The sequence below is a fragment of the Schistocerca serialis genome, chromosome 1 (assembly GCF_023864345.2).
Source record: "Schistocerca serialis cubense isolate TAMUIC-IGC-003099 chromosome 1, iqSchSeri2.2, whole genome shotgun sequence".
Classification (NCBI taxonomy): Eukaryota; Metazoa; Arthropoda; class Insecta; order Orthoptera; family Acrididae; genus Schistocerca; species Schistocerca serialis.
Window position 1 is genome coordinate 31963483 of NC_064638.1, and position 27866 is coordinate 31991348.

The window sequence follows — 27866 nt, forward strand, 5'->3', positions numbered from 1 at the left end:
AGAGAACGACTTGTATGAATATCAAGAGCTCAGATGGAAACCCAGTTCTAAGCAAAGAAGGGAAAGCAGAAAGGTGGAAGGAGTATATAGAGGGTCTATACAAGGGCGATGTACTTGAGGACAATATTATGGAAATGGAAGAGGATGTAGATGAAGATGAAATGGGAGATATGATACTGCGTGAAGAGTTTGACAGAGCACTGAAAGACCTGAGTCGAAACAAGGCCCCCGGAGTAGACAATATTCCATTGGAACTACTGACGGCCGTGGGAGAGCCAGTCCTGACAAAACTCTACCATCTGGTGAGCAAGATGTATGAAACAGGCGAAATACCCTCAGACTTCAAGAAGAATATAATAATTCCAATCCCAAAGAAAGCAGGTGTTGACAGATGTGAAAATTACCGAACTATCAGCTTAATAAGTCACAGCTGCAAAATACTAACACGAATTCTTTACAGACGAATGGAAAAACTAGTAGAAGCCAACCTCGGGGAAGATCAGTTTGGATTCCGTAGAAACACTGGAACACGTGAGGCAATACTGACCTTACGACTTATCTTAGAAGAAAGATTAAGGAAAGGCAAACCTACGTTTCTAGCATTTGTAGACTTAGAGAAAGCTTTTGACAATGTTGACTGGAATACTCTCTTTCAAATTCTAAAGGTGGCAGGGGTAAAATACAGGGAGCGAAAGGCTATTTACAATTTGTACAGAAACCAGATGGCAGTTATAAGAGTCGAGGGGCATGAAAGGGAAGCAGTGGTTGGGAAGGGAGTAAGACAGGGTTGTAGCCTCTCCCCGATGTTGTTCAATCTGTACATTGAGCAAGCAGTAAAGGAAACAAAAGAAAAATTCGGAGTAGGTATTAAAATTCATGGAGAAGAAATAAAAACTTTGAGGTTCGCCGATGACATTGTAATTCTGTCAGAGACAGCAAAGGACTTGGAAGAGCAGTTGAATGGAATGGACAGTGTCTTGAAAGGAGGATATAAGATGAACATCAACAAAAGCAAAACAAGGATAATGGAATGTAGTCTAATTAAGTCGGGTGATGCTGAGGGAATTAGATTAGGAAATGAGGCACTTAAAGTAGTAAAGGAGTTTTGCTATTTGGGGAGCAAAATAACTGATGATGGTCGAAGTAGAGAGGATATAAAATGTAGGCTGGCAATGGCAAGGAAAGTGTTTCTGAAGAAGAGAAATTTGTTAACATCCAGTATAGATTTAAGTGTCAGGAAGTCATTTCTGAAAGTATTCGTATGGAGTATAGCCATGTATGGAAGTGAAACATGGACGATAAATAGTTTGGACAAGAAGAGAATAGAAGCTTTCGAAATGTGGTGCTACAGAAGAATGCTGAAGATTAGATGGGTAGATCACATAACTAATGAGGAAGTATTGAATAGGATTGAGGAGAAGAGGAGTTTGTGGCACAACTTGACAACAAGAAGGGATTGGTTGGTAGGACAATGTTCTGAGGCATCAGGGGATCACCAATTTAGTATTGGAGGGCAGCGTGGAGGGTAAAAATCGTAGAGGGAGACCAAGAGATGAATACACTAAGCAGATTCAGAAGGATGTAGGTTGCAGTAGGTACTGGGAGATGAAAAAGCTTGCACAGGATAGAGTAGCATGGAGAGCTGCATCAAACCAGTCTCAGGACTGAAGACCACAACAACAACAACAACATTTTTTCTATCATTTTTACGTCATTTTATCGATATTTTCCGGTTATTTTAGTGGTAATTTTACAGGTATTTTAAATCATACATAACTGAGCCCGAAAGTAACAGGTATTTTTCATATTCGTAAACTGAATGAGTTCTCACTAGGAGCAACTGCCCTCACTGCCCCCCCCCCCCCCCCCCCCCCCCCCCCCCCCCGCGGGCGCCCCTGGTACTGAAATTGTAGGGAAATGAAACGCAATTTGTTCTACCAGCAAGTGACGGAAGAAATCATCACCTTCACATATTTCTGTAATTTGTTTTTTTTCTTGCAACAACTTCAGCGGCGTCTAGATAAGCGCATACCTGACTCGGCTGTGCCCTTTTTACCTTCTTTTTACCGGACTGTGCCGTGGTACGCTACACAGACCATCAGTCTGTCTCACTGCAGCTGTGAGACACTCAGTCATTTGTGATTTACCTTTAGCTTCGTCTCTGAAATGCTGTAGCTAACGAGGTAAGGTGCCAGGGCACACAAACGTAACTCTTCATTCAGACAATGTTCCAAATCAACACAACTGAGACGTGTAAGCCCTCAGCTTGTCGAGGGGTTACCTGCCTCAGAAGCGCGCACGTCTCCGTCACAGTGTGTCTCTCTCTGCGTGTGCACTTTCCAAGTGTTCAGCAGGGGTGGGCGGGACTCGCAGAGGTCGTTTCCGAACTCGGGTCTTACACTGGCCTTAGCACACTTCTGTGATCACACTAAAGGAGAGCGCGAAGCAGGAGCGCTCAGCTAGATAGTAAAAAACAATACTTTACCTAGGTTTCTTACGTGACATGATGTGAAAAAGATACCGTGTGTGTGTGAAACCCTGGTCCGATGTAAGAGATCTCCTGATAGCCCTAATCACACCAGGTTATACAGGGTGTTACAAAAAGGTACGGCCAAACTTTCAGGAATCGTTCCTCACACACAAAGAAAGAACATATGTTATGTGAACATGTGTACGGAAACGCTTACTTTCCATGTTACAGCTCATTTTATTACTTCTCTTCAAATGGAATGGAAACACACAGCAACAGAACGTACCAGCGTGACTTCAAACACTTTGTTACAGGATATGTTCAAAATGTCCTCCGTTAGCGAGGATACATGCATCCACCCTCCGTCGCATGGAATCCCTGATGCGCTGATGCAGCCTCGAGATTGGCGTATTGTATCACAGCCGTCCACAATACGAGCACGAAAAGTCTCTACATTTGGTACCGGGGTTGCGTAGACAAGAGCTTTCAAATGCCCCCATAGATCAAAGTCAAGAGGGTTGAGGTCAGGAGAGCGTGGAGACCACGGAATTTGTCCGCCTCTACCAATCCATCGGTCACCGAATCTGTTGCTGAGAAGCGTACGAACACTACGACTGAAATGTGCAGGAGCTCCATCGTGCATGAACCACATGTTGTGTCGTACTTGTAAAGGCACATGTTCTAGCAGCACAGGTAGAGTATCCCGTATGAAATCATGATAACGCGCTCCATTGAGCGTAGGTGGAAGAAGATACTGACGAAACTAAAATGAGCTCTAACATGGAAATTAAGCGTTTCCGGACACTTGTCCACATAACATCTTTTCTTTATTCGTATGTGAGGAATGTTTCCTGAAAGTTTGGCGGTGCCCTTTTGTAACACCCTGTATAAATGAATAAAATGTGGCAAATAGTGTTATATTGATTTGAGAGTCTGTAGTGACGATGTGCGCAAATAATTCTGACGGTTTGTCTGAAATGTTTTCCTCCTTTCCCCACAAGAAAATCACAAGATTTCATCGCTGGACATAGCGCTTGTGGCCTCCATCTCAGAGGCGTCAAAAGAAGGGGTGAAATGTGACTAAGAGACGGCGTGCCGACCTTCACATCGCGTGACACGTTCATGGTGATTTAGGGCAGAACTTTGCTGAAATTTGGTGCTAATGTACATCGTCTATCCACCTTATATCTCAAATGAACTTCTGAGCGCTGAACTTTTTTTCACATTTCTTACTGCTCGAAGAGTCGCCGATTCCTAGAGTACATGTGACGGGGCGACACGCTTTTGCACCGCTACAGAGGGTGATTGTAGGCACCTTCCAGCCAAATTTCAAACTTGTACGTCGCATTACGGCGCTTCGAAAACGTGACTCTTTAACTGTGTTGCTTAGTCAACAATACATGCTTGTCACACTATTAAAACTCGTTTAAAATCGAGAGTTACGAAGTAGTAGCTATCTACTACCACGTGGCATATTAAATTGGACTTCCGCTTTAGTAAAGCGGTTTCATTCACGTCGGTTTTCCGACTTTCAACTGCGTCCTTGCACAGTAGCAAGTTGCATCAAAACTGGTCCGATTTTTAATAGCAAATAAACAATTATATGCAGATTAGTTCTTGCTCAAGGTCGGAAAATATGGTGTAATGGTCTGATTCAAGGAGAACTGAAATTGTGCAGATCTGCGAATGTTGCGTATTTATAAAATATATTCAGTTAGTAGCCTTTCATTTTAAAGCCACACCCGTTTGAATCTACATATGTCTATATCCTTTCCTTCCGCACCTCAAACCATTTCTGAGCTTCGTTTCCTGCAGCCGCTGCGGTGTTTTTGCTCCCGATGAAATGCAAGAACCCACCTGCAGTGAAGTACTCGCACACTACAACTGAGATGATCGATTTTGATGAAACTTGTAACAACCGAAGGAAACCGTTCTGGTTCACGTGACAAGGGCGTCTTACTGTTGTGTTGTTACTGTGATCATCCGTCTGAAGATTGTTTTGGCGCCGTTTTCCATATTAGTGTAGCCTGTGTAAGGCTCTACAATCTCTCCATAACGCTTTCAACCTCCAACTAAATGCATTTGAACCTCCTACTTGAACTCAAACCTTGGTCTCCTACAATTTTACCCCCCCCCCCCCAACACTTCCCCGCATTGGAAAACTCACGATTTCCTGCTTGAATCATAATGTCCAAACAATCGATCCCTTCTTTTGGTCCACCCGGGTTCCCGGGTTCGATTCCCGGAGGGGTCAGGGATTTTCTCTGCCTCGTGATGACTGGGTGTTGTGTCACGTCCTTAGGTTAGTTAGGTTTAAGTAGTTCTAAGTTGTAGGGGACTGATGACCATAGATGTTAAGTCCCATAGTGCTCAGAGCCTTCTTTTAGTCAAGCCGTTCAATAAATGTCGTTTCTCTCAAGCTCGATTCCGGATCTTGTCATTAGTTATTCGATCTATCCGTTTGGTCATCAGCTTTCTTCTTTAGCACCTGATTTCAGAAAGTTTTATTCTCTTCCATTTCGAACTACCTGTCGCCCACATTTTACTTTTGTGCAGTGCCACACAATTCAAATACCTTCTGAATAGAATTACTAACAGTTTAATTTACAAAGAGTAAACGTAAAGTCTGTGATGCAAGTCCATGACGGGGTTATTGGCCTTACTGTAGAAAGAGTACAAGTTTCTGGGACTAGGAGGGAGAGGGTGACGGGACTATCGTCCCTCCCTCCCTCCCTCCCCCTCGCCCCCCCCCCACCCACCCTCACACCCCGTGCCATTTACGCCCGGGAAAGAGCCTTGGTACGCATTTGATAGCAGGGTGTGTGAACCTGGAGCCGTCTTTGAGGCACAGGAACGAAACTGAACCTGAGAACGTGTCTGAATCGGCCTTCCTGTCTGACGAATACAGTACGTAAGTGCTATGTAACGTTTACTTCCATCTCGCTTGTCTGTATCTTCCGATACGTTATAAACAACACTGTAATCTATATTCAAACCGTACAGCATTGGGTGAGCGTTCGGAGACAAATAACTATATTTTAGTTACGATTCGAGATACTACGAGCATGAGGTATTACACACCGCCGATAATGACCGAACGTTGTATGTACTGCAAAAATTAGAAATGTCCAAAGAAAAGAGAAACCCACACAGTTTGTTAAACGAGCAAAACGAGTTTAACATGACTGCATTCTTTGAGTTCTTAGACGACGATAGTTAATTTAGCTCAGCTACTTATTAGCTAAACCCGTTGGGGCCGCACTTAAAGTAGTTACACGACGTCCCCAGGAATGAAAGTTGTCCATAATTACACAGAGAACGGCTTTCAACTGGCTGCCGTTACCTACAAACACTGAGGTGACGGACATACAGCGATACAGATGGCAATAGTATTGCGTGCATATGGTATAAAAGGGCAGTACATTGGCAGAGCAGTCATCTGTACTCAAGTCATTCATGTCAAAAACTTTCCCACTTGATTATGGCCGCACGACGGCAATTAACAGACACTGAACGCGGAATGGTAGTTGGAGCTAGGCGCATGGGGCATTCCATTTCGGAAATCGTTAGGGAATTCAATAGTCCGAGATCCGTAGTGTCAAGAGTGTGCCGAGAAAACCAGATTTCCAGCATCACCTCTCAGCACAGACAATGCAGTGATGGACGGCCTTCGCGTAACGACTGAGAACAGCGGCGTTCGCGTGCATTTTCAGTGCTATCAGACAAGCAACACTGCGTGAAGTAGCCGCAGAAATTAATGTGGGACGTACGAGAAAAGTATCCATCAGGAAAGTGCGACGAAATTTGGCGTTAACGGGCTATGGCAAGAGATGACAAACGCCAATGCCTTTACTAACAGCACGATGTGGCTTGTAGCGCCTCTCCTGGACTCTTGACCGTATCGGTTAGACCCTAGATGACTGGAAAACCGTGCCCTGGGCAGATGAGTCCCGATTCTGGTTGGTTCGAGTGTGGCTCAGACCAACGATGTCAAGAACCCAAGTCGTCAACAAGACTGAGCAAGCTGGTGGTGGCTCATGACGGTGCGGGCTGTGTTTACATGAAATGGACTGGCCCTTTGGTCCATCTGCACCGATCATTGACTGGAAATGGTTACAAAAAAATGGTTCAAATGGCTCTGAGCACTACGGGACTTAACATCTATGGTCATCAGTCCCCTAGAACTTAGAACTACTTAAACCTAACTAACCTAAGGACAGAACACAACACCCAGTCATCATGAGGCAGAGAAAATCCCTGACCCCGCAGGGAATCGAACCCGGGAACCCGGTCGTGGGAAGCGAGAAGGCTACCGCACGACCACGAACTGCGAACGAAATGGTTACATTCAGCTACTTGGAGACAATTGGCAACCATGATAGACTTCATGTTTCTAAACAACGACGGAACTTTTATGGATGAAAATGCGCTGCGCCACCTGTTTGAAGAACATTCGGATAAATTCTAGTGTCCGATACCACCCGTCGGCTTTGACAAATGACGTCATACGTAATGCAAAGATGCTGCAATGGACAATCTATGAATGGAACGGATCATACCCTTTAACAAACGAATGTAGCATGCCATAAAATAATGCATTTAACACGACTATTATTTACGCGCGAATTTCATATAAATGAGTTGGTGACTGAAATAAATAAGAACACTAGAGCAATTACGAGTGCATATATTATATTTTCCGCACGTACTGCAAAAACGGTCTAAATAATGAACCGTCGAATAGTTGGAATCGGTAACTAGAAGCAACCTATGTAGGACGTCATTTCTAGTCACCGATTCCAATATTGCTGTTTGTTGCGCAAAAATCTTATATCAGTAACGTGCTTAAAAAATGATCTTGTTAGTGAACTACCGAATACGACTATACTTTCAAAAAATGAAAATCTTTACGCAGATTACTGCACACGCAAAGACATAAAACGCAAAAATGGCCAAACCTTGCAACCGATAACTATACTACACGAAAGTCACACCAACTACAGTAGCTCCAAATAACACTCAGTAAAATCGATACAGCAGGAGTGACAGTGAAAATAAGAGAAGTGTAGCAGAAACATCGAAACGGAAAACATAAAAGTGGCTACATAAAAAAAAACTTACCGCATATGAACTTCCAAAAGATTCATAGATCGAGGCTGACAAGAACGAAATAAGGACATAACACGAAATAATAATGTTGGAAGGTCAAATTGTAACGAAAGAAGCAAAATCCAGAATAACTAACGAAAAAGATAATATGAGACACAAACTACCAGACACGAGTGGGTACCACCCAAATCAATTCTTCCCTAGCACCCGCCCTCAGACGAAAAATTTTAAAATAGTAAAAAGAATGAAACCACGAGTCAATAACATAAACCCTCTGGCAAAGACACAGCAATACCCCTCGGCCCACCATTCTAACCAAAAAATATTAAAACGGCAGAAAAACCTCCCTCCAGAGAAACCAAAAAAGTAGCAATGGTACAATAGGGTAACATAAAAAAACGCAACGTAAAACAAGAAAAAAGTATCAGACCCACCAACACTTAACTAACAAAACGAGGCTTGTACATTTTGCTGACTACTTTCATAAATGCAAGAAATAAACAATAACTTTTAGGAATACTCTTCGTACAACAGTATTCATCTAAATACAACATAGGCACAATCTCCTCCAGAAACTACTACTCCAAAAACCCAAAGCCCAAGAACCTCGTGCCCCCTTTCGTATTTCTCTTTCCAAAATGTGACTCATCTACTTCAACTATAAACCCTGACCCTCCCAATGAGCCCCTATACTTTATAAATTCCCCGCAGACTTCTCTACAAAACGAGAACTAGTCGACCACAGTGCCACACGAAACCCCTGCTTCGTGCATGACAGATTTGCAAGAATATTCATAGCAAAAATAGTAGGTTAGCATGACAATTACTTCTAAATTCAGCCTCAATTTTTCGAACTACTTCCCCCTACGTATGGATCTCCAAATGTTATTTTTTCTGCACCTCTACATGAATTCGTCGGAAGCTCGTGATGACGCAACCTTCATCAAAACGATATAATTTACTCAGACACTGCACTTGCAAAATTCAGCAATGACGCCTAATGATTGCAAAAATTTTATAGTTGATATTCGGTCACTCATTTTCTGAAGCAGAATTTTCGCAGTAAAAACAAGTGAATCATCCATAACGAACAGCGTCAGAAATCAAGACCTTATAAATCATGCCTACTTATAAATCACGACTACTTTCATTAACAAAAGATGCCGAAAACAAATTACGATATGAAAACAAAACAATCTACATCCAATTTTTAATATACGCGCATAACGAGGAAATCCAGAGAAATCATTTAACGTTCATCGACAGCAGTCTGCGGCACAAACAAAATAGCATCACACATTACGTCATTGGTCAAAGCCGATGGGTGGTATCGGACACTAGACTTGACCCGAACATTCTCGACAATACGAGCGAGTGATTTGGCCACACTGATCGCCCGGCGAGAGTTACATCAAACATTTATGGGACGTAACCGAGAGATTGCTCCGTACAGGAGACGTCAAACAACTTGCTGAGTCCATGTCACGTCGAGGCGGACAAAAGGAGGTCCAGGACAAGATTAGGTGTTATCCCTCCTCTTTTGTCACTTCAGCGTATAGGTTCTAAACATGGAATTTTCCGATACTCGCAAGCTAGAAATTAATATACAGGTAGATTTAGAAGATACGTAATCAACGTACCGTATAATGTGCCTTTATAGTACCTGCTACATCCTGAAGTGCGCTTTAATGGGGTTATGTGATTAATCAAAAATGACGTCAACGCAGCCTCGATTTAAATTGTGTGATTATTCCCGTACATTAATTTCTGAAGAGTTGTATGTAGTGTAAATATGACCCCCATTGCTGTCTGTAGAGAGTAGATAAAGCATTATATTTGTTGAGTGTGACCCATGCTTACACGCTGCAGTGTTCGATGTTTAATAATCAGTGGGCTGCACACTACCGTATTGGGAACTAATTGTTCCTACCCGGGTAGCCACTAGCACACAATAATCATGTTGGATCACATCATATAATCATTGAATGGAATAGTGGTTACGACTTCATCGGTGGCTTCACGACTGGTGCCTTGAAAAGCCGCAATTACAGTTTCAATTTGTTTTCACTTCCATGACATTTTAAAAGTATTTCAGAACCGATTGTAAATTTTAGGTATGTGCGTCTGTAGCTGCAAAAGCGACGATTCTTTACCATGTTTTGACGTCAGCAGTGCCAACATGAGTGGTCCTACTACTTGCCGCCTTGCTCAAGCAGGGAAGTTTCCTGCAATTTGAAACTTATTATGCTAATTTAATGTACGAAAATATGTAGCTATATGTGTCGAATAGGTAGGCCGTAAATACCTCGATTTCCATACACGGCACTCTAATCACCCGTAGACGTACGATGAATTGACTCAGTGTATCTCAGAGATACGTTAAAAACTCTCTGATTTACAATACAGGTTAACTTTTATGGCATTAATAACCTGCTGCACAAATTACATATGCATATCAATGCCGTTAAAAGTGGCGGCTATAATTTCAACTTTCATTCTGCTATGACATTTTACATTTATTTTAATAACCAGTGATTAATTTTAGACAAGTATGTGTTAACGTGCGTGTAAGCGCGGGATTTTTTTCATTACATTAGGTGGATTTTTGCATTGTATTAGGCTTAATGAGATAGTCTCCAACAAAGCGGAGAAGCTCTCACTCGATCAACAATAAATAATACGTCCTGCTGTGTAATCTAAGAATGTACCTAGCCACTTAGTTTACGTTAACCACACGGAACCGACTTACTCCACTTGTTGTATGAGGGCGGCGCGGTTCACTGCGAGATATAGATTCTAAGACAAAAATAACGACGCTCAGCGAATGCATTATCCGAATGGGACGGACATCGGTAGATATGACGTACGTGTACGGAAAAACAATAGATTATAATTTCAGATGAACTGGGCAACTTAATTAAGAGAAAGAGCTTCACGAACTGTGCAAGTCAATAGCGCGTTGGTGCATCTCTGGTCCTAATGCAAGCATTTATTTGACTTGGCAATGATTGATAGACCTGTTGGATGTCCTCTTGATGAATAGCGTGCCAAATTCTCCCCATTTGGGGCGTTATATCGACAAAATCCCGAGCTGGTCCGAGGACGCTGCCCATAATACTCCAAACTTTCTTGACTGGGGAGACATCCGGCGATCCTGCTGCCCAACTAGAGGTTTGGTAAGCATGAAAACGAACAGTAAAATCTCTCGCTGTGTGCGGGTGGACATTATCTTGCTGAAATGTAAGCCCGGGACAACGTTCTAACAGTTGGGACGTGGAATGTCAGAAGTTTGTATGTGGTAGTGAAGCTACAAAGCCTGTGAAGGGATATACTAAGGCTAAGTCTAGATACAGTGGGGGTGAGTGAAGTGAAGAAGAAAGATCACAAGGATTTCTGGTCAGATGACTACAGGATAATATCAACAGCTGCTTAGAGTAGTATAACGGGAGAAGGATTCGTTATGAATAGGAAGGTTGTAAGGTGTCTGGCAAATCCAACACCTTCCATGAAAACCCTGACATAAGCAAATCCGGCAGTATGTTACATAGCTCCGAATAAATCCTGACATTAAATTAACCAAAGTAATACGATCAACTAGTGAGCAAATGGAATACCACAGACTAACACAAGAACGCCTAAATGCATGTCATACCTCCCCACAGTGAAACAGACGCAGTTCCGAGGGAAGAAACGAGAACAGAAGCCGAGAGCAGAACCGCGTTGAGCTAGGAGGCCCTACGATAAGGGAAGAACACCCACGTCGCCAGCCAACCGCCAAGACCACCCCCCAGCCCATGTTAAAAGATAGAGCCCTCCAGAAGAACAGTATAGATCTCACGATAACACTAAAAGGGCCACACCAGCTGCAAGTTTTAGCGTGAGACTTTTTCGCCTTTCTGTTACGTTGCAAACGTTAAAAACATAGCCCCACCACGAAAAGTATAACGTTTCTCATTGGATAGACAGAATTTTTGTAGGCGGAGCTTAAGGTTAACATTGAGACGCTGATTGGTCAGTTGAAAACACAGCCAGATAGCATTTTTTAAACCAACTTCGGTAAATTGTAGTAAGGAGAAGTTAGGAGAGAGTTGCTTCTGAGACGGCGAGCTGTGTGGAGCTGCGCCGCCCGCCGCCCCCTGACGCTGCCTAACCAACGACAAGGTAATGAACGCACGCGATGCCGCATGACAGTGCATAACGCTTCACTCAGAACTGCAGAAGTCTCATCTGTTACATCCCCTTTTTACGTAATACTAGTGTCGATCGTCAATTAAAGCTCATGGTATTCACATTTGCTACTTGAAGTTAATATCTGAAACGCGACGATTTTTCTGTTATATAATTATTGAGAAGCCACATCAGCCACTGTAACTTACCACAAGTTAAATAAGTAATTAAAGATAATTGAGGGTCACTGTAGATAATTTGGATAGTTTTCTCTTTTATGAAACTTAACTTAAACCTAGATTATAGATGTGATACGGCTTTGGTCATCCTTTGATCCATTGTAGAACTTTGAAACCCATTCAGGGAATATTCGTTCACATTTTTGTTGAACGCAGTTGGTTTTTAGCATCCTGTATTAAAATATTTCCTTTTATCAATAGTGCAATGTTTTGTGAGTAGAATAAAATTTCCAATGGTAAACTTAACTGCTTTTTCGACGTTATTTTACCAGCTAACTAAAAATAGGAAAGCATTGAACCCCTTCCACTAAATTTACTTAGTATTAAGATTCCTTTACAGGGAGTGCAGTGGAGCTGACGCTGAAATCATTAAGTATTTGATTATATCATCACTAGTCTCACTGAACTCTTCTGAACTCTACATGTCATGTGTGGTCTGGCGTCTCCTTACCAGCAACAGGTCCCAGGTTCAAACTAGTCAATTCTCTAAAAAACACGCTCAGAGCGTCGTTGCGCGAAAGTGGTAGGGAGTCACGACTTAGAACAGACAGAAACCACGCAGAATGTTAAAAGGTAGGGCAGAGAGTGAGCTACTGTGAACAGTTCAGTGATAGGGTGATTCTCATCAGAATCGACAGCAAACGAACACCGATAACGATAGTTCAGGTATACATGGCGACATCACAAGCCGAAAATGAAGAGATAGAGAAAGTATGTGAGGATATTGAACTGATAATTCAGTCCTTAAAGGGAGATGAAAATCTAAAATTCATGGTGGCCTCGAATGCGATTGTAGTGGAAGGAGTAGGAAAAAGGGTTATGCGACAACATGGGCATTGTACTAGGAATGAGAAAGGAGAATGACTAATTGAGTTCGGCAATAAATTTCAGCTAGTAATAGTGAGTGCTCTGTCCAAAAATCATAAGACGAAGAGGTATACTTGAAAAGGGCCGGGAGATACGGGGAAATTTCAGATTACATCATGGTCAGGCAGAGATTCCGAAATCAGATATTGGATTGTGAGGCGTATCCAGTAGCGGATATAGACTCAGATCACAATTTAATAGTGATGAAGAATAGGCTGAAGCTTAACGGACTAGTTAGGAAGAATCAAAGCGAAAAGAAGTGGGGTACGGAAGAACTAAGGAATGAGGAGGTTCACTTGACGTTTCTGAGGTTGTAGATAGTGCGCTAAGGAATTTCTTAGTAGGCAGTGCAGTTGAAGAGGAATAGGCATCTCCAAAAAGGGTAATTATGGAAGTTGGAAAGAAAACCGTCGATACAAAGAAGGTAACTGCGAAGAAACCATTGTTAACAGAAGAAATATTTCAGTTGAGCGATGGAAGAAGGATTACAGAAACGTTAAAAGAGATTCAGCAATACGCAAACACACGTCACTTGGGGATGAAATACAATACGTAGGCAGTGTAAGTGAGCTAAGGCGAAATGACAGCATGAAAAATGTGAAGAAACCTAAAGCTAAATGATTGTCGGAAGGATTGGTTCAGCATAGAGATAAATCGAAACAACCTTCGGTGAAACTAAATGAAAGGGCGTTAACATTAAGAATGCAACGGCAGTACCACTGTTAAATGCAGAGGAGAGAGCGGATACGTGGAAAGAACAAGACCTCTATGAGGATGAGGACTTGTCTGATAATGTGATAGAAGAAGAAACAGGAGTCGATATATAGCAGACAGGAGATCCAGAATTAGAATCAGAATTTAACAGACCTCTGGAGGACTTAAAGTGAAACAAGGCAGAAGGGATAGATAACGTTTCATTAGAATTTCTAAAATCATTAGGCAAAGTGGCAACAAAACGGCTATTGATGTTGATGTGTAGAGTCTGGCGATAAACCGTCTGACTTCGGAAAAGTATCATACTCACAATTCCGAAGATTACAAGAGCCGACCTGTGCGAGAATCATCAGACAGTCAGATTAACAGCTCATGCATCCAAGTTGCTGACAAGAACAATATACAGAAAAATGGAAAAGAGAGTTGAGGATGTGTTAGATGACGATCTGTTGGGATTTAAAAAAGGTAAAGACACAAGAGAGGAAATTCTGACGTCGCGGTTGATAATTGAAGCTATGTTAAGCAAAAATAAGGATTTGCATACCTCAGCGAAAGTGAAGATGAATTGCAGGATCTGCTGTATGAAATGAACAGTCTAAATATGGACTGAGTGCTAATCGAAGAAAGACGAAAGTAACGATAAGAAGCAGCAATGAGATGAGAAACTAAACATCAGAAATGGTGATCACGATGAAGTTAAGGAGTTCTGCTACGTAAGCACAAAATAACCCATAACGGACGGAGAAAGGAGGGCATACAAAGGAGACTAGCACTGGGAAAAAGGGCATTCATGGCCAAGAAAAGTCTAGTAGTATCTGTGGGGTCCTGCCCAATCGTCTCTTATAAGGTGCCTAAAGGATGCTGCTTTCGGACAGCTGTACAACAATTCAAGCAAATCACATTAGTGGTTTTTATTACAATAAAGTAGATTGAAAATACTTAACTTCGGTTTACAAGAACATTGGCGTCATGCAAACAATCAATGTCTTTCGCTATATAGAATGACCATGTAAGTAATGGATGCGGATCACAATTAACAGTTCTGCTAGTGTCCGTCTTCTACTGTGCGGCCGAGGCTGGCAGGAACGGCGATTATATTCCCTTCTTGTAGAGGCCGCTCCTGTCGTGGTGACGTCCTGGTCAGCGGGCTGTTGGCTGACGACGTCTCACACCCTTCTCTGCTCTTGCGTTCTTCACCTCCGTGCAGGCGCTTATGGCTACGCCAGAACATTGACCTTAATTTGAGGAAGAAATTTCTGAGAATGTGCCTTTGGAGCACAGCATTATATGGTAGTGAAACGTGGACTGTAGGAAAATCGGAACAGAAGAGACTCGAAGCATTTGAGACGTAGTCCTACAGAAGAATGTTTAAATTAGATGGACTGATAAGGTGAGAAATGAGGAGGTTCTCTGCAGATCCGGCGAACAAGGAAATGTGTGAAAAACACTGACAAGAAGAAAGGACACGATGATAGGACATTTGTTGAGGTGGTAAGGAATGGCTTCCATGGTGTAGAGGAGGCTTTTGAGGGTAAACACTACAGAGGAAGGCAGAGATTGTACACCCACAAAGTGATCGAGAACGTGGGTAGACTCAAAGAGAGAGAGAGAGAGAGAGAGAGAGAGAGAGAGAGAGGAAGAGGAAGAGACAGGATGGCTTGCCGTGAAAGACAACTAAACGGGGACATACCATTCTGCTGTGAGGGTGCCGCAGATGACAACGAAATCCATCCTGCTATGAAAAGAAATGGCACACCAGACCATCATTCCAGGCTGTTGCGCCGGCCGGCGTGGCCGTGCGGTTCAAGGCGCTTCAGTCTGGAACCGCGGGACCGCTACGTTCGCAGGTTCGAATCCTGCCTCGGACATGGATGTGTGTGATGTCCTTAGGTTAGTTAGGTTTAAGTAGTTCTAAGTTATAGGGGACTGATGACCTCAGATGTTAAGTGCCATAGTGCTCGGAGCCATTTGAACCATTTTGAACCTGGTTGTTACGCCGTACGGCGGGCGAAAGTCGTGTTGGTATCCCACCGCTGTCTTGGGCGTCTGCGACACGTTTTCCCTGGTCACCAGCGCTCAGTTCGAAGTGGGACTCACCACTGAAGACAGGCACTGAGATTCGAGGCCGAAGACGTGCAGACGTGCCTGGGGACGCACCAGACAGCGGTGGGTCACCAACCTGACTGTCACCTGCCACATAGCCCGACGTCCAGGTGTGATGCCAGTACATGAGTCCTACGAAAATGAAGGTGGTGGTCTCCAGGCTAAAAAGCATGTTCTGCAGCAGCTGATCTGTCAATATTTCCCCTTCTACAGCTACCCTTTGTGCTCTTACAGTCGTTTTTGACCTTTCTGTAGTACCCACGTATAACTCCACACAACTATACGGAATCCTGTGGATTTCTGCTTTTTCCAGCAGTTTGCGAGCATCCTTGACTAATTTTAGGTGATTCTGTATCTTCAAGGTGGGTTTCTAGATTACTGCAATGCTCTGTTTCATCACGATATTTCTCATGTGACCCGTAACGTACTTCATACGGCTCTGTGCGTCACTATGGTTTCACCGCGGCGGTATTAACGGTCTTCTTATCTCAGCGAACGAATAACCATTCTCGAGCAATGCACTGGTGATGAGTTCTGAGTGCACGTCAAGCAGCTCTGGTTCGCAGACGTTCTTTGCTCTGTCCGCCGACGTTCTTATGATGCCACGCTTATGTTGTGGTGGTGGTTGTTCGGAACCCACTGTACGTAACGATGTGTGTGCGAGGGTTTTTGTGTGTGTAACCTTGGCTACCATTTTTTTCCCGGAAACTAGGGCACCAAGAAAATTTAATCCCCCACCTGCCTGCTCCTCCATGTTGAACTGAATCTTCGGATTAATCCGAGGTGCTTTTGACAACGAGCTATTTGATCTCTGCCACGCCTCTACGAAAGAAATATATCTTCTACGTAGCCGAACCAGATATTTGGTTTCTTGTCGGCTGTTTCAAATGCCTGCTCCTCGAATTTTTCCACGAAGAAATTCTCTGTAACAGGGGTTGAGGGGCTCCTCAATAGACACGCCATCCGTCTATTCGTAGACTCGTCTTCCCATTTGAAATACGTGACGGCGAGGCAATATTTATTACGTTCTGCAATATCGGGTATGTAACACATGTGATGTCACGCCACTACGCGGGGGCACGCGTTAACGAAATTTTACTGCAGTCATTACCGAGCCCGGGTCGGAATCGGACACTCAAACTACGATCCCCCCCTGAAAATGTCCGCCGCAGATGGGTAAGAAACGTTGGGCATTTTGTGAAATACATTCGACCACTGCATAATAGCACGGAATATTTAATTAATTCTGACACTTCCGGTGGTGAGACCCCTGAGTCGAAACAAGGCCCCGGGAGTAGAAAACATTCCATTAGAACTACTGACAGCCTTGGGAGAGCCAGTCCTGACAAAACTCTACCATCTGGTGAGCAAAATGCATGAGACAGGCGAAATACTCTCAGACTTCAAGAAGAATATGATAATTCCAATCCCAAAGAAAGCAGGTGTTCACAGATGTGAAAATTACCGAACTATCAGTTTAATAAGTCACGGCTGCAAAATACTAACGCGAATTCTTTACAGACGAATGGGAAAACTGGTAGAAGCCGACCTCGGGGAAGATCAGTTTGGATTCCGTAGAAACACTGGAACACGTGAGGCAATACTGACCTTACGACTTATCTTAGAAGAAAGATTAAGGAAAGGCAAACCTACATTTCTAGCATTTGTAGACTTAGAGAAAGCTTTTGACAATGTTGACTGGAATACTTTCTTTCAAATTCTGAAGGTGGCAGGGGTAAAATACAGAGAGCGAAAGGCTATTTACAATTTGTACAGAAACCAGATGGGAGTTATAGGAGTCGAGGTACATGAAAGGGAAGCCATGGTCGGGAAGGGAGTGAGACAGGATTGTAGGGTATCCCCGATGTTATTCAATCTGTATATGGAGCAAGCAGTAAAGGAAACAAAAGAAAAATTCAGAGTAGGTATTAAAATTCATGGAGAAGAAATAAAAACTTTGAGGTTCGCCGATGACATTGTAATTCTGTCAGAGACAGCAAAGGACTTGGAAGAGCAGTTGAACGGAATGGATAGTGTCTTGAAAGGAGGATGTAAGATGAATATCGACGAAAGCAAAACAGGGATAATGCGATGTAGTTGAGTTAAATCAACTGATGCAGGGGGAAGTACATTAGGATATGAGAAAGAAGTATACGAGTTTTGTTATTTGGGGAGCTAAATAACTGATGATGGTCGAAGTAAAGAGGATATAAAACTCAAACTGGCTATGGTAAGGAAAGCGTTTCTGAAGAAGTAAATTTGTTAACATCGAGTACAGATTTAAGTGTCAGGAAGTCGTTTCTGAAAGTATTTGTATGGAAGTGAAGCATGAACGATAAACAGTTTAGACAAGAAGAGAATAGAAGCTTTCGAAATGTGGTGCTACAGAAGAATGCTGAATATTAGATGTTTAGATCACATAACTAATGAGGAGGTATTGAATAGGATTCGGGAGAAGAGACGTTTGTGGTACAATTTGACTAGAAGAAGGGATTGGTTGGTAGGACATGTTTTGAGGCATCAAGGGATCACAAATGTAGTATTTGGGGGGGGGGGGGGGGGCAGCGTGGAGGGTAAAAATCGTAAACCAAGAGATGAATACACTAAGCAGATTCAGAAGGATGTAGGTTGCAGTAGGTACTGGGAGATGAAACTTACACAGGATAGAGTAGCATGGAGAGCTGCATCAAACCAGTCTCGGGACTGAAGACCACAACAACAACAATCGTTTATATTTTACAACAAAGTGCAGTATGTTTTTCTGATTAAGTGTGGAGCTTATTTCGCTCCGTTATTATGTAAGCGACTTGCTCCAGGGGCAGCTTCAGAGAGAACTCGAGCTGTGTTCATTTAAGGATTTTTTTTTTTTTTTACTACATTCTTCTTGAATGCAAGAGTACTGTTTTACTCACTAGGCCATATCGCTAGCGACGCGTTCCATAAACCACTGCTTACCCCTTACAGTTCAGACGAGTCTCCTGTTAGTTCACACGGTTCTCAGTACACTGTACACCGGCCACCGGCAATAGCGGCAGATCAGTCACGTTCCAGCGGTCAGTCACGTTTTTCAGAGACCACCCTGCATCGTTACGTATGCTGTTGCTGCAGCTTTTCACGGTCCGACAGGTTCCTCGTGAACCTTGAAATGCGAGCTCATACGCGAGACCAGGGACTGATATAGTGTGATGAAGGAAAATTACGGTCAAGAGAACGCGGAAAGTGTGGCAGGAGGCGCATGGGCAGCCAATAGGACTGCAGCGAGCTGAAGACGTTGCCAAGGCCGAGGCAGAGAGCAGTTGAACGTCCCGCTGACGCCGAGGTCTGCAGAAACTGAATAAGCGGGCATAGAGAAATGGTGGCGAAGGCTATCCGCTGCGCCTTTTTCAAGGCAACCGAGCCCGCATTTCAGGTGAGCGGCTTGTAGAAACTGCGGTTAATCTAAATCTGTGTGGCTGCACTGGGCTTTGAACCGATTCCGGTGTGTCCTCAGCGCACCCCCTCGCTACGTGGACCGCATTATGTCGGGTTGTTAAGACGTTTGTTACTGTGTCACACTGATATGATCCAAACGCAAACGGTCAAATGTGAAGCGTAGATTGAAGACAGGTGCTGTTGCTTTTCAAAGTACGGATACACGAACGGAGACTTCTCTTCTGTTTTGTGTGTAACTGTAACCATGGCACCACGTTTCCCATTGGTAAACATTTCAAATCTTTCTACGGTACTGGTAAATAGCTTTCGATCACCTACCCCAACTACGGATTTGTGCTTAAAATGGGGATTTAGTTTTCAATACTGTATCATGTCCCCGTTAAGATAATAAAACAACTATAAATATATAAAGATTAAATGCCTCGGTTGTGTGTTTGACAGGTCGTTCGCATAGAAGAACACTAATGAGTATCTACGAGAAAACTGGGATGCTCTATAGATCTAAAATAATTAAATTTTTTTTAGACCTATGAGTCTCAAATTTATCTACGATAATGTTAGAAACTGAAGAAATGAATTAAAATTTGTGTTACGGCAAGGACTGGGTGCACCGGACTGAAAATTGTTGCTCATATCGGCACCAATGACTCCTGCCGTCTGGGTTCAGAGGTAATCCTCAGTTCATACAGGCGGTTGGTGGAGTTCGTGAAGGTGGAAAGCCTCGCTCGCGGGGTGGAATCTGAGCTAGCTATTTGTAGTATCGTTTCCAGAACCGATCGCGGTCCTTTGGTTTGGAGGCGAGTGGAAGGCTTAAACCAGAGGCCCAGACGATTCTGCGGAGATCTGGGGTGTAAATCTCTCGACCTCCGCTATCGGGTGGAGAAATGTAGTGTTCCCTTGAATAGGTCAGGCGTGCACTACACGCAGGAAGCGGCTACAAGGGTGGTGGAGTACATGTGGAGTGCACATGTGGGTTTTTTAGATTAGAGAATTCCCTCCCTAGGCCCGACAAGACACCTTCCGAGACGCGACAAGGTAGCAGGAGGCAAAACGCAACAGGGAATAACGATATTAATGTGGTAATAGTACACTACAGGAGCGTCTATAGAAAAGCCCCAGAACTGCTCTCATTAATAAACGGCCACAATGCCCACATAGTACTAGGGACGGAAAGTTGGCTGAAACCAGAGGTAAACAGCAATGAAATCCTAAACTCAGATTGGAATGTATACCGCAGAGACATGCTGGACAGTGAAGGGGGAGGCGTGTTTATAGCGATAAAAGTGCAGTAGTATCAAAGGAAATTGACGGATATCCGAAACGTGAAATAATTTGGGTGAAGGTCACGGTTAAAGCAAGCTCAAACAAGGTAATTGCATGTCTCTATAGGCCCCCTGGCACAGCAGCTGTTGTGGCAGAGAACCTGAAGGAAAATTTGGAAAATATTTCGAGTAGACTTCCCCACCATGTTATAGTTCCGGGTGGAGATTTTAATTTGCCGGATATAGACTGGGAGACCCAAACGTTCATAACGGGTGGCAGGGACAAAGAATCCAGTGAAATTTTTTTTAAGTGCATGATTTGAAAACTATCTTGAGCAGTTAAACAGAGAACGGACTCGTGGCGATAACATATTAGACCTTCTGGTGACAAATAGACCCGAACTATTTGAAACAGTTAACGCAGAACAGGGAATCAACGATCATAAGCCGGTTGCTGCATTGATGATTTCAGTCGTAAATAGAAATATAAATGTAGGAAGAATTTTCTGTTTAGCAAAAGTGACAAGAAACAGATTTCTGAGTAATTGACGGCTTAACATAAAAGTTTTATCTGAGGTACAGATAGTGTTGAGGAACAGTGGACAAAGTTCAAAACCATCGTACAATATGCATTAGATGAGTATGTGCTAAGCAAGATCCTAAGAGATGGAAAAGATACAACAACCGAGTTAGAAAACTGCTGCGGAAGCAAAGGGAGCTTAATAGCAAACACAAACATAGCCAAAGCCTTGCAGACAAACAAAAATTACACGAAGCGAAATGTAGTCTGAGGAGGGCCATGCGAGAGGCGTTCAATGAATTCGAAAGTAAAGTTCTATGTACTGACTTGGCAGAAAATCCTAAGAAATTTTGGTCTTATGTCAAAGCGGTAGGTGGATCAGAACAAAATGGTACTGAAACAGAAGATGACAGACTAAAGGCTGAAATACTAAATGTCTTTTCCCAAAGCAGTTTCACAGAGGAAGACTGCACTGTAGTTCCTTATCTAGATTGTCGTACAGATGGAAAAATGATAGATATCGAAACAGATGACAGAGGGATAGAAAAACAATTAAAATCGCTCTAAAGAGGAAAGGCCGCTGGACCTGATGGGATACCATTTCGATTTTACACAGAGTACGCGAAGGAACTTGCCCCCCTTCTTGCATCGGTGTACCGTAGGTCTCTGGAAGAGCGTAGCGTTCCAAAGGATTCGAAAAGGGCACAGGTCATCCCCGGTTTCAAGAAGGGACGTCGAACAGATGTGCAGAACTATGGACCTATATCTCTAACGTCGATCAGTTGTAGAATTTTGGAATACAATAACTTTTCTGGAGACTAGAAACCTACTCTATAGGAATCAGAATGGATTTCGAAAAAGACGATTGTGTGAAACCCAGCTCGCGCTATTCGTCCACGAGACTCAGAGGCCCATAGACACGGGTTCCCAGGTAGATGCCGTGTTTCTTGTCTTCCGCAAGGCATTCGATACAGTTCCCCACAGTCGTTTAATGAACAAAGTAAGAGGATATGGACTATCAGACCAATTGTGTGATTGGATTGAAGAGTTCCTATATAACAGAACGCAGCATATCATTCTCAATCGAGAGAAGTCTTCCGAAGTAAGAGTGATTTCAGGTGTGCCGCAGGGGAGTGTCGTAGGACCGTTGCTATTCACAGTATTCATAAATGACCTTGTGGATAACATCGGAAGTTCACTGAGGCTTTTTGCGGATGATACTGTAGTATATCGAGAGGTTGTAACAATGGAAAATTGTACTGAAATGCAGGAGGATCTGCAACGAATTGACGCATAGTGCAGGGAATGGCAATTGAATCTCAATGTAGACAAGTCTAATGTGCAGCGAATACATAAAAAGAAATATCCTTTATCATGTAGCTACAATATAGCAGATCAGCAACTGGAAGCAGTTAATTCCATAAATTCACTTGGAGTAGGAATTAGGAGTGATTTAAAATTAGGAGTCATTTAAAATGGAATGACCATATAAAATCAATCGTCGGTAAAGCAGATGCCAGACTGAGATTCATTGGAAGAATCCTAAGGAAATGCAATCCGAAAACAAAGGAAGTAGGTTACAGTACACTTGTTCGCCCACTGCTCGCATGTTGCTCACTAATGTGGGATCCGTACCAGACAGGGTTGATAGAAGAGACAGAGAAGATCCAACGGAGAGCAGCGCGCTTCGTTACAGGATCATTCAGTAATCGCGAAAGCGTTGCGGATATGGTAGATAAACTCCAGTGGAAGACTCTGCTGGGGATACGCTCAGTAGCTCGGTACGGGCTTTTGTTGAAGTTTCGAGAACATACCTGCACCGAGGAGTCAAGCAGTATATTGCTCCCTCCTACGTATATCTCGCTAAGAGACCATGAGGATAAAATCAGAGGGATTAGAGCCCACACAGAGGCATACCGACAATCTTTCTTTCCACGAACAATACGAGACTGGAATATAAGTGAGAACTGATAGAGAGACTCAAGGTACCCTCCGCCACACACCATCAGGTGGCTTGCGGAGTATGGATGCAGATGTAGACCTGAACAGTCAGGTGTGCTAACCTTTTTTTTCCGTTGCGAACGTCCGATGACAGCCGTTTGGTTTGTTCCTTGATCGGTTCACTCAGTTTTTTATAACAAAGGGTAGGTAACCCTCTGAACGAACACGCTGAGCCACGATGCCGGCAACCATTAGACCACCACAGCAGTGCAGGCGACATCGTTGCAAAGACTACCCTATCGCTTTCACCTAAGACGGTTTTTTCCCCAACAGAAAAGGACACATTTCACCACAGTGGATAAGTGATTCATCCCCCTCCCCACATTCTTTTTGTTGTCTGTATTGCAATCAGTTGGCATTAATTTACAGCACATTCTGTGCAACTGGCAGTGTGTTTGTACAGATGACCAGTTTGTACTATATTACCTCATAATCCGATGGAAGGAGGAGGCTGGAAATGAAAAACATGTTATAATTAAAACTCTGCATCGGCTATTCTACACTGAAGATCCAAAAAAACTAGTACACCTGCCTAATATTGTGTTGGGCTTCTGCGAGCACGCAGAAGTGCCGAAACACGATGTGGGATGGACATTAGAAATGTCTGAAGTGGTGCTGGAGGGAAATGACACCATGAATCCTGCAGGGCTCTCCATAAAGACTACGAGGGGCTGGAGATGTCTTCTGAACAGCACGTTGCAAGGCATCCCAGATATCCTCAATAATGTTCACGTCTGGGGAGTATGGTAGCCTGCGGAAGTGGGTTCCCGGAGCCACTCTGTAGCAATTCTGGACTTGTGGGGTGTCGCACTGTCCTGCTGGAATTACCCCAGCCTGTCTGAATGCACAATGGGAATGAATGGATGCACGTGATTAGACAGGATGCTTACATATGTGTCACCTGTCAGAGTCCTATCTAGACATACCACGGGTCTAATATCACTCCAATTGCACAGGCCACACACCATTACGCAGCCTCCACCAGCTTCTGCACTACTTTGCTGACATGCACGGTCCATGGATTCATGAGGTTGCCTCCATACCCGAACACGTCCATCCGCTCGATACAATTTCAAACGAGACTCGTCCGACCAGGCAACATGTTTCCAGGCATCAACAGACCAATGTCTGTGTCGACGGGCACAGGTGAGGCGTAAAGCTTTGTGTTGTGCAGTCATCAAGGGTACACGAGTGGGCCTTCGGCTCCGAAAGCGCATACTGATGTTTCGTTGAATGATGGTTCGCACGATGACACTTGTTGATGGCCCAGAATTGAAATCTACAGCTATATTCGAAAGGGTTGAACTTCTACCATGTTCAATCTATTCAGACGTCGTCGGTCATGTTCTTACACAATCTTTTTCTGGCCACAGCCATGTCGGAGATTTGATGTTTTGCCGGATTCGTCATATTCACGGTACACTCGTGAAATGGTCGTACGGGAAAATCCCCACTCCATCGCTACTTCGGAGATGCTGTGTCCCATCGCTCGTGCACCGACTATAACAGCACTTTCAAACTCACTTAAATCTTGATAATCTGCCATCGTAGCAGCAGTAACCGATCTAACAACTGCGGCAAACACTTTTTTGCCTTATATAAATGGTTCAAATGGCTCTGAGCACTATGGGACTCAACTTCTGAGGTCATCAGTCCCCTAGAACTTAGAACTACTTAAACCTAACTAACCTAAGGACATCACACACATCCATGCCCGAGGCAGAATTCGAACCTGCGACCGTAGCAGTCGCGCGGTTCCAGACTGTAGCGCCTAGAACCGCTCGGTCATCCCGGCCGGCTGCCTTATATAGTTTATTGCCGGTCGCAGCACCGTATTCTGTCTGTTTACATATCTCTGCATTTGAATACGCATGCCGATACCAATTTCTTTGGCCCCTCAGTGTAGAAGGACAATAACAACAAAAAATTCCGTAGCCACTTTACAGCGATGCACACATTGTAGCGGTTTTAGCAAACTAGTGCTGATGCAATAGTGTAACGATCTGGAAGACCCAGAGTAAAACGCCAACGGTGAAGCATGGCTGAGGTTCAGTCATGTGTGGTGATTGTTTGCAGGTGGTAAAGTCGGTGATCTTGTGAGAAATAAAAGAACATTAAAGAAAGATGGATGTTATGGAATACTAATCAACAACTCAGTTTTATCTGGCAAGAGTCTTATTGGTCATGGGTTTGTTCTGCAGCAGTACAATGTTCCTAAACAGTGCGGAAGTGAATATCAACGGAAAAGGGAAATGTGGGGAACTTAGAATACGATTTGGCCACTTCAGTCACTAGACTTAAATCCCATTGAACTCTTATGGGATGAACGTGACAGAGTGGTTAGAAATGTGAGCTCATCCAAAGTTGAAAACCTGTAGGCTACAAAGTCTTACATCCAAATTGTCAAGAGACTGTGCAACTACGAAGGAAGGATACTTTGGAGAGGCTAAAATCTACGTAATATTATATTGCATTTAACGATAACTGGCAAGCCGCAGCAATCAGTCCTCGCTCGTTTGCGACTGCCGTTCCGGCGCTTGACTTTACGCCGCAACAGATTCTTTTTTTTTTTTAATTTAAAATTATATATTCCCAATTTTGTAGGTGGTACGTGCGTTCCAGAATTTTGTCTCATCTTGCATTTCGTCTTCCTACTTTGAGTAATGTTGCAAAGTAACGCAATTGTTCATCAAGCAATGGCACAAATCCTTTCTTTTTTCTCTTTTTGTTGTTTGTTTTTCACGATGAGGTGCTTCAGTGACGTATTCGTATTTTATCGTCGTTTGAAATAGAAAGCCAGTACTGAGAAGGTCCAGTAATGTAGTATTCGATAATATCCTTTCCGTTCCGTTCCCTGGTTTCACAAGTAGCTCGATGTTCGATATGGGCATGGTCGGTTGTGAACCTAGGGTGTTAATACCAGCATTGTCTGAAGCATACGGTTAACATAAACGGCCCAGTCACATTAATATGACCACCACATATGCTGGACGTCAACCGGTAATAAACACTGGCAGATGGTAGGTGGCAGCACTAGTTGTTGTTGTTGTTATTGTTGTTGTTGTGGTCTTCAGTCCAGAGACTGGTTTGATGCAGCTCTCCATGCTACTCTATCCTGTGCAAGCTTCTTCATCTCCCAGTACCTACTGCAACCTACATCCTCCTGAATCTGCTTAGTGTATTCATCTCTTGGTCTCCCTCTACGATTTTTACCCTCCACGCTGCCCTCCAATGCTAAATTTGTTATCCCTTGATGCCTCAGAACATGTCCTACCAACCGGTCCCTTCTTCTTGTCATGTTGTGCCACAAACTCCTCCCCAATTCTGTTCAATACCTCCTCATTAGTTATGTGATCTACCCATCTAATCTTCAGCATTCTTCTGTAGCACCACATTTCGGAAGCTTCTATGCTCTTCTTGTCTAAAGTATTTATCGTCCATGTTTCACTTCCATACATGGCTACACTCCATACAAATACTTTCAGAAACGACTTCCTGACACTTAAATCAATACTCGATGTTAACAAATTCCTCTTCTTCAGAAACGCTTGCCTTGCCATTGCCAGTCTACATTTTATATCCAATCTACTTCGACCATCATCAGTTATTTTGCTCCCCGAATAGCAAAACTTCCTTTACTACTTTAAGTGTCTCATTTCCTAATCTAATTCCCTCAGCATCACCCGACTTAATTCGACTACATTCCATTATCCTCGTTTTGCTTTTGTTGATGTTCATCTTATATCATCCTTTCAAGACACTGTCCATTTGTAACGTGCGCGTGGGGCTCACAATACTCATTAAAGCCTGTACTATGGTGAGTGGGGTTCACCTTACGAGACAGGATTTTTGTATAGATATTGACCGCGTGTACCTGAATGGTGGCAAATCAGACATACACCCACTCTGTAATAACAATGATACGTCAAGTAAGTCCGAAATGCAACTACACGTCAGAACGGACAAGAAACAACACAGAAGATGCTACCAATTTGTTAATAATACGGTCGCCAGCCTAATTAGGCATTTCTTTCCTGTACAAGTTGGTGTATATTCATGCAAACCAACACGTAGTAACACTGCATAATACAGTAAATTTTAGAACCAGAAAATCTATTGAACTGATAGTTTCACGTTCTGTACTGATATGGAAAAACCATAAATACATAACACTACGCTATAATGTATACTACAAAACTTCGTACTGTCTATTGATCTGATTAAAATCGGGCATAGGTTACCCTAGAAATAGTAATTTCAAGCCACAAACAAAATGTCAATTTTAATAAAGATAAAACACTGATAAATTTTGGCTTTTATATTGACTTTAACTTTTGCTGGTCAAATCAATTTAGAACACTTCAGAATTCAAATGAATAAAAAAAATGGGGGATCCTGAAACTGTTATAATCACTGTATAAAAAAAAATTTATTACTGACACCATTATGCGCTCAAGATTTCCAATATATGAGTTACTACTCTCTTTATCTTATTTCCTACTCATTTAAATACCTTTATATCTGTCTCGAAATAATTAAACTTAATTACTAAATCAATATTAAAGTTATCCTCCAACTTTATCAGACCTTCGTTATTCATTTACTGGTTCATTAACAAAACAGTTCTTTAAACACCATTCTAACATAGTTAGGTCTGCCAGTAATTATTATTAACACAAAATTTAATTTTTCATTTCGGGACACTCGGATTGCACAACGTTTGGAAAGGACCCTATCTAGGTTAGTTGTGAGGATAATTAAATGATAGGAAAGTTCTGGTAAAATTTAAGTTGTTATTGAACAGTATGGAACAAAAGTAACACTGGTGCATACGAATACAGTACTAAAAGTTTCAACCCGTTCGTACCGATGCGGCGGTTGGCTGGCGGCGAGATGGCGAGGCACAAAGCACACATACAACTACAGCTATGGCTCTTGATGTATCGGCACTTTATTTCTTCATAGCGTCGCAATACTTTTCC